Here is a 19,417-nt window from a genome sequence, read left to right as displayed (position 1 = left end):
AGAACTGTCATCCACAACCTTGTGAGGCAGAGTGAATCAGCCAGTTCTGACACAAAAGCAGCAGCGATCTTCATCAGGGACTTCAAGATGCTCATAGATTCTGTGGGTTATCTGCCGCAACAGGTTTTTAATTGTGACAAGATGGGTCTATCTTGAGACACACGCCAAAGCGTGCCTTTATAACAGCAGAGGAGAATGCATTGCCCAGTTACAAGCCAATGAAAGACAATCTCACTCTGCTATTCTGTGTCAATGCAAGCAGCAATTGTAAAATTAAACCACTGTTTATTCACCCTTCAGAAACTCCACGAGCCTTCAAGAAGTGTAAAGTCCAGAAGAGCAGGTTAAACAACAACAAGGCTTGGGTGACAAGTGATGTTTTTTGCGATTGGATCAACAAAGTGTTTGGTCCTTTGGTGAAAAAATATTTGCTTGAGATGAATCTGCCACTCCATGTCTTGCTTGCTATGGACAATGATAATGCCCAGTCTCCAGGCCTACAAGAGCACCTCCTTGAAGAATTTAAGTCAATCAAGACCCAATTTCTAACTCCCAACACCACTCCATTACTCAAGCGTATGGACCTGCTGCAGATTCTTTCTAACTGTTAAGACGCTCTACACTGAAGTAATCTTCAAGCATTGCTTTGAGTTGACTGAAGCTACTGATCTCACTTTCAAAGAGTTTTGGAAATATCACTTCAACGTCATTGCCTACGTCAAGATGATCAAAAAGATGGGGAAGAGGTTACCAAGAGATCTCTCACTTCTGCTTGGAAGAAGCTTAGGCCAGAGTGCAAGTGGATATGTATGATATTGATGAGCTTGTAGAATATCACAGCCAAGAAATGACCACAAAAGAGCTTATGGAGTTGCAGTGTGTTTCACATCAGGAAGCTATGGAGAGTAGTTCTTCAGAGGAGGAGCAGGAGGAGGAGGAGGAGGAGGAGGAGGAGGTGGTGGTGGTGGTGGTGGTGGTGGTAACAGCAAAGCAGCAATCTTCTAGTGCAATAGGACAAAAGCTGAAAGCATGGGAATTGGTTGCATCGTGCATTGAAAATCATGACCCCAATGAAGCAGTGGCTTTGCACACTACATATTTATTTGACGATAATGCAGCGTCACATTTTTGCCAAGTGTTGAAGTGTTGACAGAAATAAATTACTATAGATAGATTCCCAGTAAAAAAGAATTAGTTACGTATGTCGAATAATAAAGTACATAATACTGTATGCATAATTTTCTTTGAATAAATGGCATGAATAAGATAAAATATTTAGTGCTTTTTCTGCATGGGACACAATATTGTATTTTACATAGATTTATATGGGATAAATTGTTTCGCTTAATGAGTGTTTCACACTACAGGTAAGATTCTGGAACAAATTGTGCTTGCTATGCGAGGATTCACTATACTTTCAATGCATTACTTTCCTTTTCACTTAAAAGTAATTGGTGTGGTACCATACAATATATGGAGAATCAAAATGTATAAGTGGTAAGCTTCTATCAATAACAATGGTTTAGTGGAAATTCGATTTTTCTTTGGCTGGACAACTCACTGCACTCCCCCCACCCCCTTCCTATGTGACCCAAGATGTCACCCTACAATGCCAGGATTGACTCTTAAGGAACAAAGTTTGATAAAACACTGCTGTAGTCTGTTAATGTACCATCTCTGTTGGTAATTTCATTTTTTTTCTCTTCTTGTCCTCAAAACATATGGGTTACTCTCATCCTAGGATCCGAATGATCTGCTATTCCTCTTTAACCTTCCCCTAGCTATTGCCCTCTCCTTCCCAGGGGAGGAGCTGTTAGCTGCGAAAGTGACAATAGAGCTGTGTAGTGCCTAACAAGGCAAGCTATCAGCTAAAAAAGCTATCTGGTAAAAGAAAGATTAACAAGTGAGCTTAAAATTCAAGGAGAAAGGATATAACTTTGCTGCTATCCTCGGTGAATGTGGATAAAAATTGCAGGACCTACCGAATAGTGTAATGAGCACAGAATATGGAATTAGAGTAAACCAAAGACAGACAAGAATAATGAGAAGCAGCAGAAATGAAACTGCAGTGGAGACTTGATTATCCAAACCTCAGTTACATGGATTTGTGATTATCCAGACTGATAACTGTGAGCAAATACACTCCTGGAAATTGAAATAAGAACACCGTGAATTCATTGTCCCAGGAAGGGGAAACTTTATTGACACATTCCTGGGGTCAGATACATCACATGATCACACTGACAGAACCACAGGCACATAGACACAGGCAACAGAGCATGCACAATGTCGGCACTAGTACAGTGTATATCCACCTTTCGCAGCAATGCAGGCTGCTATTCTCCCATGGAGACGATCGTAGAGATGCTGGATGTAGTCCTGTGGAACGGCTTGCCATGCCATTTCCACCTGGCGCCTCAGTTGGACCAGCGTTCGTGCTGGACGTGCAGACCGCGTGAGACGACGCTTCATCCAGTCCCAAACATGCTCAATGGGGGACAGATCCAGAGATCTTGCTGGCCAGGGTAGTTGACTTACACCTTCTAGAGCACGTTGGGTGGCACGGGATACATGCGGACGTGCATTGTCCTGTTGGAACAGCAAGTTCCCTTGCCGGTCTAGGAATGGTAGAACGATGGGTTCGATGACGGTTTGGATGTACCGTGCACTATTCAGTGTCCCCTCGACGATCACCAGTGGTGTACGGCCAGTGTAGGAGATCGCTCCCCACACCATGATGCCAGGTGTTGGCCCTGTGTGCCTCGGTCGTATGCAGTCCTGATTGTGGCGCTCACCTGCACGGCGCCAAACACGCATACGACCATCATTGGCACCAAGGCAGAAGCGACTCTCATCGCTGAAGACGACACGTCTCCATTCGTCCCTCCATTCACGCCTGTCGCGACACCACTGGAGGCGGGCTGCACGATGTTGGGGCGTGAGCGGAAGACGGCCTAACGGTGTGCGGGACCGTAGCCCAGCTTCATGGAGACGGTTGCGAATGGTCCTCGCCGATACCCCAGGAGCAACAGTGTCCCTAATTTGCTGGGAAGTGGCGGTGCGGTCCCCTACGGCACTGCGTAGGATCCTACGGTCTTGGCGTGCATCCGTGCGTCGCTGCGATCCGGTCCCAGGTCGAAGGGCACGTGCACCTTCCGCCGACCACTGGCGACAACATCGATGTACTGTGGAGACCTCACGCCCCACGTGTTGAGCAATTCGGCGGTACGTCCACCCGGCCTCCCGCATGCCCACTATACGCCCTCGCTCAAAGTCCGTCAACTGCACATACGGTTCACGTCCACGTTGTCGCGGCATGCTACCAGTGTTAAAGACTGCGATGGAGCTCCGTATGCCACGGCAAACTGGCTGACACTGACGGCGGCGGTGCACAAATGCCGCGCAGCTAGCGCCATTCGACGGCCAACACCGCGGTTCCTGGTGTGTCCGCTGTGCCGTGCGTGTGATCATTGCTTGTACAGCCCTCTTGCAGTGTCCGGAGCAAGTATGGTGGGTCTGACACACCGGTGTCAATGTGTTCTTTTTTCCATTTCCAGGAGTGTATCTTTGTTGTCTAGTCTGTGCATGAACGGACATGTCATGCTGGCAGTACCCATCAGTGCCCCACATGATCTCTGCCCAGTGTGTTTAATTATTATTTGAGTTAATCACTGTGTTGTGTTATGTCTGTACTTAAAAGTCTCAAAGCACAAGAGAGAGGTGTTATCACTTAAAGATAAAATAAACATTATTGATTAATTTAAAAAGGCAGAAACTGGTTGTAAGTTGGCCAATAAGTATGGTGTAGATACTTCTATGATTAGTGACATTAAGAAGCATAACAATTCAGTTCTGAAGTACACCTGTAAACTTGATCGTGAACACGGGAGTAAACATCGAAAAGTGATGAACAATCCAAAAAATGAACTTCTGGACAATGCATTGTATTGTACATTTTTACAAAAATGATCAGTAGGGCATCCAATATCTGGTCATTTGCCCTGTGAAAATGCATTACCATTACATAAAAAAGATAGGTGCCAATGAACCACTTGTGGCAAGTAATCAATTGTGATACAGATCTGGGGCCCATATAAAACACCTCATTGGCCATTGTACAGTTTTAAATCTCATCATGGAATACACAAATTGGAAATACAGTATGAAAAATGTCAGTGTGATTAGATGCAGCAAATCCTTTTAAAAAAAGAATTGGACGAAAATGACTATGACTTGGTCTTTGTTTGTAATGTTGATGAAACTGGTTTAAGCTGGAAAACATCACCATCAAAATCTTTAGTTTCTTGGCAAGATAGTTCAGCTCCAGGATACAAAACTAGTAAAGAGCAAGTAAGAATATTAGTTAACATAAACGCTACTGGGACCCATAAAATACTTCTGCTCCTCATTGGAAAATCCATAAACTCCTGATGCTTCAAAAATAAAAAGTGCATGGATGAACACTGGAATGTTCATTGACTGGTATAACAGTACTTTTATCTGAGTAGGAAAAAATTTCAAAACGAAATTTGTAAATAAGAAAAAGTCCTACTTTTATTGGTTAATGCACCAACTTGCCCCTCAGCTGAACTGTCAGAAAAATGGTATGTTTAGAGTAAAATATTTCCACCATAATGTGACATCCTTGCTACAACCAATGGATCAAAGTGTTATTGAAACATTAAAACAACTTCACAGAAATCAAATTTTATGTAGATTGTTATCTGTTGATCAAGATAATGCGGAACTCATTTTGTCATTTTCCAAGGAAATGGATTTGAAGGAGTATTGTTATGAGGTTGTAGATGCATGGGACTGAAAAGAAGACTTTGAACAAAGCCTGGAACAAAATACTAGAATGGGAGCCGTAAAATTCAAAACCGATATGGATGATTATGTTTTGGAAGTTATAAATGAGTTAATGACAACTATACAAATATGCCAAGAATGTGATGTCAGTTATATGAAAGAGTGGCTCATTTGGGACAGTAATGACCAAGGTTTTCAGATAATGTTGGATGACAAAGCTGTTGAAAACATACAGCTGGCAAATGAACAGCAGGAAATACAAGAAGATGAAACCAGTATGGTCTCAGCAGCCAGAGACTGTGGTCATTTGTGTGAGAGCTACATTTGTGTGTGGAAACTCACTTTCTGACAGTCTTTTTGTTGTGCCTCCCTGTGACTCAGCATCTCCTCTATATGGTGAGTAGCAATTATCCTCTTCATAATATTGCTAAAAACCAAAGGAAACATAGATACAGAACATTATGCAGGACCATCTCATGCAGAATCATTTCAAGCTCTGGAAATATCTTTCAAACCAGAGTGAGATACTGTGAGTTTGCTTCAATTAAAATGACTTCATGACACATCAGCAAAGAAGAGAAAAAACTGTTTACATAAAATGGCAATTACTAAATATTTTAAACAAAATTAAACTACAGTGACTGCCATATGTTACTTTTGTTAGGTATTTCATGACTGAGGTTGCAGTAATTTAGTAATTTGAAGAAAATATGAACATGCCTACGAAATTGTTTCTAATATCTTAATTAACATTGATTTTTGTTGAGTTTAATAAGATTAATTTGTTTTTGTTGCTGTGAACAAACATCTAACATTATGTATTAACTCTTGAAAGGCTTTCTCTAGGTTGATAAACCCCATGACAATATCTGATTCTTATTATTGTTACTTTCATAACTGAGTGAAAAGTCTGAATTGCTTCTTTTGAAGCTAAACTGACCTTAGTCCAGTACTTATCATCAATTGTTAATTCCATCTGTCTTTTTTGGATGCTGTTCCCTTCAGTAGCTTACATGCATGATTTTTCAGAGTTCTCTTTCCAGATTATTTTTTTTTTTTTTTTTCCTCACGCTATGTACACATTCCCTTCACCAGTGATAAGGTGATAATGCTTTTTTTTCTCCTAATCTGATGATAAGTTTTAACACCAGATAGAGGGACCTAGTTCTTTGACCTAATACCAATCCTAGTAATAAGTATCTTACTGACATCTGCTGATTGATTTGTTTTTGAGCTCCGACCCCTGTCAAACTTTAACCACATCACAAAAACACCTGTTTCTTCTGCATTAGCCTCCACGTTTTCAGTCTAGTTTCAAAGCAGTTTCTGCATATTATACTGATGTTGCATGTTTTGCTTCCCTCTACCTGTCCTCAGAACTGTTAGATCAATATTTTTAATTTTTACCTTCCTGATATTATGTTTACTTTTAATGTATGGCGTGTCAGTCTTCCTGTAATCAGTGCTCACTTTTTCTCTTTCTTGAATTCTCCCTGTTATACATTATGGTTAAGCTTCTTTGCAGTAGTTGTGATTTGGTTTCTATGTAACAAAGTACTGGTTTCCATCTAATGCTCTTTCAATATTTTTTTAAGTTTTCAATATCCCACTGCCTTGGAAGACAGTTTTAATTTGTGATTTTGAATCCCAGTCTACTCATCATCATCATGACTAAATTTTGATTGAAATTAATATCTGCTCTTTGACATACATTGCAGACCACTGGATCCTAAATCTTTGCCTAATTGTGAAATCTTCCAAAGAATACCTGTCATTTCAGAGTATATACTCTTTGTTTTATATTCTTTTAGAAGAGTTTTTTGCCACAGTTAGCTGAAATCTACTGCAGAACTGGAGCTTCTCTGCCCTTTCTTTTCTTTCCCCCAGTAATTCACCCAAATTTTCAATTTCCATGTCACATTAACTGATTCTCACTGTTTTTGAAATTATGGACACAGAAATGTAATCATTCATCATTTTCTCCAGACGTTAGATATGGCATTGGTACAAATTTTATGTCTTTAATTAAAATGAATAATGTGCAAAAATTTTAATGAAGGATTTTGCGATACCTGATTTCAGAAAAGAAATGTGGTAACATTGTGCTACAATGATTGAAATACTGAGAAGTATTGCTATACAGCTAGCACCCTTGTGTGGTTATTTAGATGCAGTTACCATGTGTGAATGAACCTGTCCATTATGTGAAGAACACTACTAAGAGTGAGTAGAGACAAGCACTGTCAGAGTGATTGTTGGACCTGGGTCATGAGGTGTGCTGGGTGGCTCAGATAGTAAAAATATTTCCTACCAAAGGTAAAGATTTGGTGTAGTTTCAATCAATTAGGAAATCTTCACTTCCATCTTGTTCGGAAATTATACCACCCAGTTCATCATCATTCATGTTTAAGAAGAAAGAGTTGTTAACTTTTGACACTTTTGATAATATTTCATTACATCTTTACTGAACATAAATGCAGTAAATCAAACATCTACACCTGTATCTAAACGATACCATGACTGCTACTGTCAAATCTGAAGGTTCCCACAAGTGTAATGGTACTGGCTTTTCTTTGAATGTTTGTAGATGGTACTTAAAACACAGAAAGCCTCAATTTCTCCTCACATACACCATGTAAAATACATTCTTGACACACTAGTCCTTGAACTTTTGCACAAGTGCTTTTCTTTGAATCTAAGACAGTTTCAACCATTCAAAAATTTATTCCATCAGTATAATAATGACTATGTAGAATCTCCATAGTTTTCACATTAAAAGTATTGTTCTTAATTGACAGTAATCCAGTTCTGTGAGCAAATTCCTATAGCATGCCAATAAGTCTTCATTATGTATGAAATATGTCTTTTACAGTAAACCTATCAAACTTGCACACTAATCTTACAGTTGAACATATTGTTCAAATTGTGTTAACATGTTGTTGCTTGTGCCTCTCTGATAATGGAATCCATTTGTTATCCAATATTTGAGGTCCTTCCACTCTGCATGCATGTGTTTGATTGTCTACAATCAGCTCTCTTCACACAGTACAATACTTTGTGAAGACTCAACTCAAAAAATTTGGCTGCTTCCAAGCAAAACTTAATGCCTCAGATGTGGACACCAAGTTTTTGTAGACTACAGCTTTGTAAATATAGTGCTTTATATGTAGCTGCAAATCATGGTGCAGGCCATTTTACCTAATGTATTACTGCTCCTATTAACATCAGTGACAATGTGCCTTTTTTATGTGACAATGCTACATAGGTGTTAAAATTTATTAAAGAGTTAAGTTTCTCAAAAGTCACACTGGCATCCACCACTTCAAAATCTCCATACCGAGTGATGTGGCACAGTGGTTAGCACATTGGAAATGCATTTTGGAGGACAACAGTTCAAACCCCCCTCCGGCCACCCAGATTTAGGTTTCCTGTGAGTTCTCTAGTGTCTTCAGCCAAATGCAGAATTGGTTCCTTTGAAAGAGCACAGCTGATTTCCCTCCCAATCCTTCCCTAGTTTGAACTTGGTCTCCGACTCTAATGACCTTGCTTTTTTTCTTTCTTTGCTTTTTTTTGAAAATCTAAATGAACTATTTGATAGGACATTATTTCAGTTTTAATCACATTGGCTTTAAATCAGACCCTATTACATGATTTATATGGAACTCATTAACATTCCCTCTTGCACTTATCCAGCTAATTTCTGACCTATATGCCTCATCTGTGAATTTCCATTCCACCAGCCATCTCTCCTTTTAAAAAATCTTGCAGTTATCTGCCCCTCATGTTTCCTTGGATGGTATCATCCACCAATCCATCTTCAAACTGCAACAACAGGCCACACTTCACCTCAAAAAGCTATTCCACCTTCTCATTAACTACCTCAACAGTGGCGTTTCCCTTCCTGTTCCTCTCTAGTTCCCAAAACAGTCACCCCATCAGCCACCACTCCTCTCCTACAAAGTGAGCTTGGCCAACCTTCGTAACATCCCCTGGCCTTCACCACTGCCACCCAGAGCAATGATAACTCATTAGCATAAGAACCAGTTGCAACAGTGTAGTATTCTCAAAATCACATCTAAGATACTCACTCCTCCCGAATTTTCTGTATTATCCAAGGGTCTCTCTTTCAGCCCTAAACCTGCATTTAATCAAGCTGCTTTGGTGAAGGACCTACTTTCCTTCACATGAAACGGCAAGTGGAAGTATCACTTTGCAATCCAATCCCAAAGCCTTGCCAGCCACAAATCTGACATTGAATCCTGTCTTGAACAGCTTAGACCACAATCCCAACTTTATCCACAACCAGTACCTCAAAATCATCCCTTATAAGCATTCCAACAATTCATAATATCCAGCACAGCCCAACAATCCTTCCTCAGTTCCTAACAACATGAATGTACTCTGTCCTCTGCTGAAATCCATGCTTTTCATTCCCTAAAAACTGATAACTCCACCATTATACTCCCAACATTCTCTACCACTGTGATACTTGACTGACCAGGGTATGTGAGGGTCAATGTCAACTGTCTGACAGCTCTACGTACAGCATCTGCCATCAAGATCTCATTTCTGTGATATAAAGTGACTCCTTAAAATCTCAGACCCCTCGCAAGGAATAACACCTCAACCGAAAGAACTTTGTGCCCCACCCAAACCATGAACCCCCACCTTTTACCTTCATCCTAAGATCCAAAAACCCAATCACCCCTGGCTATCCCATAGTTGTTGGCTTCAAATCACCCACCAAACATGTTCTGCCTTAATTGATCAACACCTGCAACCTACAGTACAAAGACTTCCACCCTCTATTAAAGTCTCCATTTTCCTAGACCATATGAAACCTGTGCCTGTCTCACTCCCACCACATACCTTTCTTCCCAACATCCCCCATGTACATGATGTATCTGCTCGTGAACTTTTCCTCAAAGCACCCACCTGATTCCAAACCTATGACATCCTTCCTGCTCATTTCAACCAACTTTATACTTACCATCAACTATTTTATATTTCAGGGGTGGACATACAAACAGATCAGGAGCATGGTCATGGGAACAATGATTGTTCCTTCCTACACCAACCTTTTCACAGATCGCGTGGAGGTGGCTTTTGTGGGATCGATAAGCCTTCAGCTCCTGGTTTGGTTTACGTACTTTGATGACATCATCTTTCTCATATGGACTCAGGGTGAAGCTTCCCTGCTAGAATTCTTGGAATCTCTAAATACAGTGTCCCAATTAAATATTACATGATCCTTTTCCAAATCAATGCCACTTTTCTTGATGTTGAGCTCATCCTTGCCAAGGGTCAGCTACACACTTCTGTTCACATTAAACCTGCTAACAAACAACAGTACTTACATATTGCCAGTTGTTATCTTCTCCATGTCAAACAATTCCTCCCATACAGCCTTGGCATCCAAAGCAAATGTATTTACTCAGATACAGACATTTTATAGCAGTACACCACCATTCCCACTTCACCATTCACAGGATGTAACTTCCCTACTAGCCTAGTTCAAAGCAGATTTCCTGGGTCATCACAAAAAAACAACTTTGGAGTACACCTCTTGTCACTCAGCATTATCCAGGTCTTGAATATATTAATTAGCTACTTTGACGAGGCTATGACTTCCTGTAATCATGCCCTGAAATGAGATCCAAACATCTGACATGTTGCCCACCACACCTAGAATAGCTTTTCATTGCCCTCCCAATCTCTACAATATCACTGTCAAATCTTATGCTCCTTCTGCATCAATTTCCCTAGCCTATGGCTCCTACCCCTGTGACCAAGCCCGCTATAAGACATACCCTGGGCTCTCTTCTACCACCACATATACCAGCCCAGTAACTGTCATAACAAATACTATCAACAGGTCAGTCATCTGTGGAATCACACATGTCGTGTACCAGCTGTTACATAAACACTGTTCGGATTTTTCCATTGGCTTGACTACTACCAAGTTAGGATGAATGGGCACAGGCAGAGGGTGTTTACTGGCAACACACAATATCCTGTTGCAGACCATGCTGTACATCATGACTTCAGTACCTGTTTCACCACATGTGCCATCAGGATTCTTCTTCCAGACACCAGTTTCTCAGAAGTGGGACTGGTTTACAATATGTCCTTGGTTCTCAGCATCCACCTGGCCTTAATTTACACTAATTTCTTCTGTCTCGGTATTTCTTCTCAGTAAATACTCCTTTCTCCATTCCATTTTAGCTCTCTACATCTTTTATTTTCTAAGCTATCCCCCCTCCCCCCCTCACCCCCCCCCTCCCGCATGTACCACTTAGCTTTCTACTCTTATTAACTCATACACAATGTTTTGTCAGTAATCTCTGTCTTGTGTGTTGCCATATCTTCCACCTTTAACCTCCCAGGTTCTCAAATTTCATCTGGTACAGTCCCCAACAATCAGTCTTTCCCTCTCATCCCATGTGATAAGTCTCCCTTGTCCAGGGTTCTGGGCAACTTTTCTGAACTCTCCCCATGTCCTAAGCCTCAAGAGTTCTTTTCCTTTACTCCTCTTCATTCCCCTTCAACTCTTCTGCTGGAAGAGGGAGTCACTGATTCCAAAATCTTGCAAATTTCATTATTGTTTTATGTGTGTGTGTGTGTGTGTGTGTGTGTGTGTGTGTGTGTGTGTGTGTGTGTGTGTCTTGCTGCTGCTTGGTGAATAGATTTTTTATCTATACAGTTAGATTATATAGTACATTCTTAGGTTGATCAACTAAGTTACATCTCTGGCCAGCCCACAGAAGGAAGAAAAGATTAAGGTTCAATGTCCTGTTGACAATGAAGTCATTAGGGATGCGGCACAAGTTCAGACTGGGAATTGATAGGGAAAGAATTCGACACACCATTTTAAAGGAACTATCCCAGCATTTCATTAAGCACTTTAGGAATGTATTGCAAAAAGGTAAATCTGGATGACCAAATGATAATTTGAACTGCCATCCTCTAAAATACATTTTATGAACTAAAAGACTGCAGTATCAAGAGCACATCAAAACCTGACCCTCTGTACAAGAAAGATAACAATATTTAAACTAAGACATCATGATTAACCACAATGGGTTCATATTCTGGAGGGCTACTGATCAAATCGCCATCTGACTCTGCGGATTCAGTTCGTCTGTGATGTGTCTGTATCATTTTGGGCAAACATTGGGACAGTTTCTTCGAGTAGCCATTGTTAATTCTATGTTTAATTGAGTTAGTGTTCCGGCACTTTTGACTTCAGTTCCAGCGAGACACTAAACACCAACCTCCCCTTTTCCAATAACACTTTCAATGTGTTCCAGCATACTGCTTTTAGGCCAGTACTAAATATGTATTTTCAGCCACCCTTAGCAGCAAAAAAATCTGGATCTGTCTTCAAGCACATCCAATTTGTAGTACTGCTGCCATGTCCCATATAATCATCAAAATATAAATATATTAATTAGAACAGACTGCTGCTCACCACTTACAGCAGGCACCGAGTGGCAGATAGGCACATTTAAAAGTAGACTGTTGGAAGGTATCAGATTTCAGACAAAATCCTTCATCAGATGAAACCATCAGAACCTGAATACCACTGTCCTATGCCAAGCTACTCATGAGCCACCAGAGGAAATCCTCCTAGCCAGCTAGAACCCCAAACCCATCACTTGGTTTATATTATTTGAGGGCTTCTTCATAACCTGAACTGAGAGTGAGAACACCCTACCCACATTCCTCCACATCCTCAACACCTTCTTCCCCTTCACTTCACCTGTTCTTCCTCAGCACAAAGAGTCATCTTCCTCGACATCAACACCCACCTCCATGAGTACCTCCACCCACCTCAACACCTCTATTTCAATAGCTATACTCATTCCACCCCAATAAGCCCATTCTACAGCCAAATCACCAAATTTGCTGCGATGAGCAGTACATCTCTAATTATGTCAAGGGTTTTACTGAGGCCTTTGCAAATCGAAAGTACTTCCCTGTCCAGAAACAGATCTCCCACCCATTGTCTCCTCAGTCATACACCATACCCACTGACTGGCCACATAGGAGTGCCGCCTCACAGTACCAACCAGGACTGGAGCAAACAAATCATGTTCTCTCCCAGGGTTTCAAAGGCCTTTCATTGTGCCCTGAAATGAGAAACATCCTCTCCACCCCCCCTGCAGTGGCATTCTGCTACCCACTAAACCCACGCAATACCCTTGTCCTTATTTATTCCACCATTGCTCCCAACCTCTTGTGCCTGGGCTTATATCGTTGCAAAAGACACAGATGCAAGACTTGTCCCAAAAATCTTTCCATTACTATCTACTCTAGTTCTGTCACAGGAATTTCCTATCCCATCAAAGGCAGGCCCACCTGTGAAAGCAGCCATGCAGTTTACAATCAACTTAGCTGCAACCACTGTGCAACATTCTTAAATGTGGCTGTCTATCACTTAGTGCATCCTCTATGTGGTGAGTAGCAGTCTACTCTAATTCATATAGTTATTCCACTCTGGATTTTCAATTGTTTGAATCTCAAAATATACTGTTATATATTCCATGAATGTGTATCCTAGAATTATTTCAATTAATTACCTAAATAAATCGTCATGCTTCTTTCTATATGCTGCTATATTTAAGTGAGAGCAGCCGCTACAAGCATTGTACAAAATACAGAAACACCTCAAGAAATGCATGCTTGAACATAAATGCAGATACTAGTGAAGCCTGCTGGTTGCACTGTTGCATTTGACCATGATGGGAACCTGTGCAATGTCCTCGAAATGTTGCAAGTGTCAGTCATGATCAGAACAGTCTACTGTGTAGTTGAAAGTGCATTATGTCAGCAGTAAGCTGTGACGGAAGCTTCCATAACCAAGATAGCTGAATTGCTTGGTATTTCAAGAGTCACTGTGTGGAAGAACTTCACTGCATGCAGGGAAGTGGAGAAACATCATCCACCAAGTCACAATGTGGATGAAAGTGTGTGTTGAGTGATCATGACAGAAGGTCACTGAAGAGACCTGTGATGAAAAATAATAGGATGACAGCTGGAAAAGTCACTGCAGAACTGAATATTACACTTGTGATCATCGTCATCACCAAAATAATATGAAGGGTGTTCTATAAGCAGGGAACTGCAGGGCAAGCTGGTATTCCAAAACCACTCATCAGCTTGGAAATGCACAATACAGGTAAATGTGGTGCTGAAGCTATAAGACCTGGACTATGGACCAATGGAAGAAAGTCATTTGGTTGGATGAGTATTGTTACACACTGTTTACAACTTCTGGCAGAGTTTACATCCCAGAGTGAAACATGGCATGGACTGGTGATTATTTGGGCAGCCATAACATAGTATTTCATGGATTCCATGGTTACTCTGCAAGGGCACACTACTGCCAAGGATTAAGTGACCATTTTGGCTGGTCAGGTCCGTCCCATGGTACAATGTTTTTCACCAATGGTGATGCTAACTTCCAAGGCAACAGGGCTACTATTCACTGCTCTTATTATCCAGGACTGGTTTTATGAACTCAAGGATGAATTACATAGCATCTCCCCTGGTTACTACAGTCAGTGAGCCTTTGTGGTCGACTCTGGTGAGAAGGGTCCATGACTGCTATCCACCTCCACCACTGTTACTTGAACTTGCCACTATTTTGCAGGAAGAATGGTATAAGATTCCCTTGAAAACCATAAAGGACCTGTATTTATCCCTCCAAAGATGACTGGAAGAAGTTTTGAATGCCAATGGGTTTTCTAAATCATGAGTTGTGTTTTTGGTGTTTTCATATTTTTGTCCAACTCCTGAACAAGCTTGATACTAAATACCCATGTTAAAAGTGAATATCTATCAGTGCTGATGTATTCAAGGGTAATGGAAGTCTCACATAAAACAAAAATCTTTTACCACAAAACCAGGGTTTTATTTTTTGAAGGTTCTTGTGACTTGGATTCTCTTCACTGTCAATTTTATGTATAAAAATTACACAAATATACAGATGGTTACAATTTCAGAGAAACTGGATGACTTATTCAAGAGAAAGAGCTTCATAAATTGTACAAGTAAATAAAACACTGGCCTACCTCTGGCCCTTATGCAAGCAGTTACTCAGCTTGATAAAGTTTTTGTATATCCTCCAGAGGGATATTTTGCCAAATTCTATCCAATTGGCACATTAGATCACCAAAATCCTGAGCTCTTTGTAGGGCCCTACCCATAATGCCACAAATGTTCTCAGTTGGGTTGACATGTGGTGGCCTTAGTGGGCAAGGTAGGGTTTGGTAAGCACGAGGACTCCTGGTTGTTGGGCTGGATGGCTGGCAAAGTCAGGATAGTATGCCACCACTGTCCAGGAAATCTCCAGACACATCTTTGCTGGTTGTGGGGCTCAGTTCAAAGCAGGACTTATCACTGACGATGATTCTACTCCAGTCAACAATATTCTGGGTTGAGTGTGCCTGACACAATCGCAAATGGGCTTGTTGGTGTACAGAGGTCAATGGAAGTGGATGTAAGGGGCAACGTGAGCTCAGTCGCTGTCTGTGAGCCACCTGTTAATAACACAAGTTGTGATCACTGAAGCACGAGTTGCACATTGGATCAATGATGATGATGATGATGATGATGATGAATCTGGAGCTCTGAGTGCCTCTCTGATGATTGCTCAGTCCTCTTGTTCTGTCATCTCTCTATGTTGACTGCTTCCAACTTGACGCTGTATTTGGCCAGGGTTCATACATACTTGCCAGCATCATCGACTAGCTGCATGCTCTTATTCAAATGTTGAATGATTTGCCAACCAATCCAACCAACAAGCTTCTCTGAGCCCAACTAAATGTCCCCTCTCAAATGCTCTGATATCTGCATATATCGTTCACGTGTCTGTCTGTGACTCATAGTTACTGTCCAGCTGAGTGCATGGAATGAAATTCACAGACTTTTGCCATGGGTACCACTCTCGCCAGCTGTGTGGTGAAATTGTGCTGCAGCAACACATATTCATCCACTGGCCACCAAAGTTTACAGTTTTGCATTTGCTGTTGATACCTGTATGAACACCAGTTTGCATAACTCCTTCATGGCATGTCTTTTTTTCTTTTCTTTCTTTTTTCTTGCAGTGGCTATTCTTAATTTGGGTGAATTAGTATTATTTATGCATGCAACCATTCAAATACCTTAACTTTTAAGCAATAACATTAAGTATAAATCCATTCAAAATACTTCCTTCAGTTTAATCACCATGTGAAATTCCTTAAATTTAATCACCATGTGAAACTAGACAGAAAAAGTGTGTGTGTGTGTGTGTGTGTGTGTGTGTGTGTGTGTGTGTGTGTGTCAGAGAGAGAGAGAGAGAGAGAGAGAGAGAGAGAGAGAGAGAGATGGTTTGATGCAAGCTTTTCACTGCCAACTGCGAATTATCTTGTTGGAATGGTGAGAAGTGCAGCACACAGTCCCTGATCCTAATATTATCTGCCAGGGTCCTGAGTTTATTTCAAACCATCCTCCCCTGTCTTACAGAATGAGAGTGTGAGACTGTTGATGGCGATGTTTTCAGCATAAGGGGATCTGCAGTTCATTGTCCTTCTTAGCCATTTTCAACAGGAGTAAGTTATGTATCATTAATTTGCTTTACTCTCTTTCCCCCACTTCACATTCATCCAACATAACCACACTATTACACTACATGAATGCTTATTGACTTGCAGATACAAGCCAGATGCATCACTCACACATCAGGAGAAGGCAACTGCAAACCAGTTTTACAAATATGCTCCAATAACAACAACGCAGAACATCTGCAGTAGCTCCTTGATGGGAATTTGACTTTTAATTTTAAAAAGAGTGAAATACATACGGAAGGAAGTATACCCAAGGATAGGTCATGACTCTTCAGAACATCTTTTAATCAAAGAATATCAGAAAGTGACTGGCTACTGTTTTCTTCATTGTATTAACACCTAGCAGTATGTAGAACTATGGAAGGAACATTTTTACTTTCTGAAATTTCCTGGCAGATTTAAACAGTATGCCAGACTGGGACTCCAAACTAGGGGCTTCACATTTTGCAGGCAAGTGCTCTGCTGTCATCTATCCAAGCTCGGATCATGATCCGTCCTTACAGCTTTACTTCCTCTGGTACCTTATTTCCTATTTTCCTACCTTTAACTTGTTAATTGTTTATGAGCCATTTATTACTGGTTTCTATTTCTGGAACAGGTAATGCAATAAATGGTATTTATTTCAGCATGTGTATTTTCTTCTCCAACTCTTTTTGATACCATGAAACATTAACAATTTTACTAAAATTTATGTTGTAACATAATACTCAGATTTTCATATTGTCTATGGGGAACACAATGACCATCTTGTGACAATTTTTTATTTTATTTTTTGTATTTTTCAGTAATAGGTACAGTACTGGTTTCAAATTCCTTGGAAGTCGTCATCAGATGATCTGACTATGTTACTATGTAACTCATCAACTGAACAGAGCTATCAATATCTTTTGCAACTTGTATTATTCATGTGTGTTGCGTGTAGTGCAGTTTCATTAGTTATCACAAGAGTGTTTTCTGCAGCTAGCTGCAATATGAGTGTAAAGTACTTACCTGGAAGTGTGTAATCTTCAGCCCAAAATTAATGTTTGAGTGTCTCCAATCTTATGCAAAACAATATTTGAAACTATGTACATAGACTGAAGTGGTGATTTAAAATTTGTACACAGACTGGGAATCAAACCTGTGTCTCCTGTTTACTAGGCAGGAGCGTTAGCCACTAAACCACTATGGCACAGTTTGCACAATTGCACGAATTACCTAGGCATGCTTCCGATATGGATCCAAATTCTTACTGCCACCCTAGTCTACTTTAAATGCCTCCTTACACATGTACAGAATTGTCAAGGCTCTCCATGTTTTGGAATAGCACCTCAGCATCGAGCATGCTATTCCAGAACATGAAGAGATTGGCACTTCTGTTTATGTGTAAGGGGGAATTTAAAGTAGGATTGGCAATGAGAATCTGGATTGAGGAGGGTTTCATGCCAGGGTAATCCATGCAACTGAGTGAACTGCTGTGCCAAAGTGGCTTAGTAGCTAATGCATATGCCTAGTACACAGGAAACCAGGGTTTGATTCCTGATCTTGGTACCAATTTTCACTCACTGCGTGAGATCAGTGAAAGTCTCTGAAATTGTGTCATTTCATTTGTATAAGCTCCTGCAGCTCTGTTTCAGGCTGGATGCCCCATTTATGTTTGTTGATGAGGTGCTATTCCAGAACATAGATAGTCTCAGCAGGGCTGTTTGTGTGTAAGGGGGAATTTAATGTAGACTGGGGCAGCAGTAAGAATGTAGATTGAGGAGGGAGCTGTGCCAGGGTAATTTGTGTGGTTGTGTGAACGCTGTGCCAAGGTGGCCTAGTGGCTAGCACACCTGTCTAGTAAGCAGGAAACCTGGGTTGGATTCGCAGCATTTGTACAAATTTTCACTTGCCTCTTGAGTCTCTATACATACATAAAATCATATCTGTATGACACCAGTAAAGACTGTGAAATTATGTCACTTCATTTGAATATTTGAAACAATATCAAGTATTAATTTAAGTGCCTTAAGTACAATACTCTTATAACTGTCATTCAAGTGGTATGAGTTTCATGCAGTAGATGCATTAAACATACTTCAATTCAAAGGAAGTAAAATTCCTTTTGCTTCATCTAACATTAAGTAAAAAAAAAAAAATACTGTAATTACTACTAAAACTAATACTTTTAGAGCAAATTATTTGTGTTAGTAGATGGATATACTATTTATACATTTCCTATCTCCAACACCAGAACTTTCAAAGAGAAGAAGGTATGCATATTTTATATTTCTTATAAAAAGAATGGTGTAAAATAACCTTCAGTATTGAAACTTCCTGGCAGATTAAAACTGTGTGTCGGACTCAGACTCGAACTCAGGTCCTTTGAATTTTGCGGGCAAGTGCTCTACCATCTGAGCTACCAAAGCACGACTCAAGCCCCGTCCTCACAGCTTTGCTTTTGCCAGTACCTCGTCTCCTACCTTCCAAACTTTACAGAAGCTCTCCTGCGAACCTGCAGATCTAGCACCCCTGAAAGAAAGGATATTATGGAGACATGGCTTAGCCACAGCCTTGGGGATGTTTCCAGAATTAGAATTCCACTCTGCAGCAGAGTGTGTGCTGATATGAAACTTCCTGGCAGATTAAGACTGTGTGCCGGACCCAGACTCGAACTCAGGACCTATGAATTTTGTGGTCAAGTGCTCTACGATCTGAGCTACCCAAGCACAATGGTAGAGCACTTGCCCATGAAATTCAAAGGTCCCGAGTTTGAGTCTCGGTCCGGCACACAGTTTTAATCTGCCAGGAAGTTTAATATCAACACACACTCCGCTGCAGAGTGGAATTCTCATTCTGGAAACATCCTCAAGGCTGTGGCTAAGCTATGCCTCCGCAATATCCTTTCTTTCAGGAGTGCTAGTTCTGCAGGTTCTCAGCAGAACTTCTGTAAAGTTTGGAAGGTAGGAGACGAGGTACTGGCAGAAGTAAAGCTGTGAGGATGGGGAATGAGTTGTGCCTGGGTAGCTCAGATG

General features: G+C 40.8%; 1 protein-coding gene across 1 annotated transcript in view; it reads right to left on the bottom strand.

Moving 5' to 3' along the window:
• The window catches only part of LOC124794768 (kalirin), a 2,150,963-nt gene that overhangs the window by 15,254 nt on the left and 2,116,292 nt on the right, over positions 1-19,417 (bottom strand). The window lies entirely within an intron of this gene.

This window comes from Schistocerca piceifrons, chromosome 4, assembly GCF_021461385.2.
Source record: "Schistocerca piceifrons isolate TAMUIC-IGC-003096 chromosome 4, iqSchPice1.1, whole genome shotgun sequence".
Lineage (NCBI taxonomy): Eukaryota > Metazoa > Arthropoda > Insecta > Orthoptera > Acrididae > Schistocerca > Schistocerca piceifrons.
The sequence above is the reverse complement of the archived record's forward strand: the minus strand, read 5'-3'. Positions and strand labels throughout refer to the sequence as shown.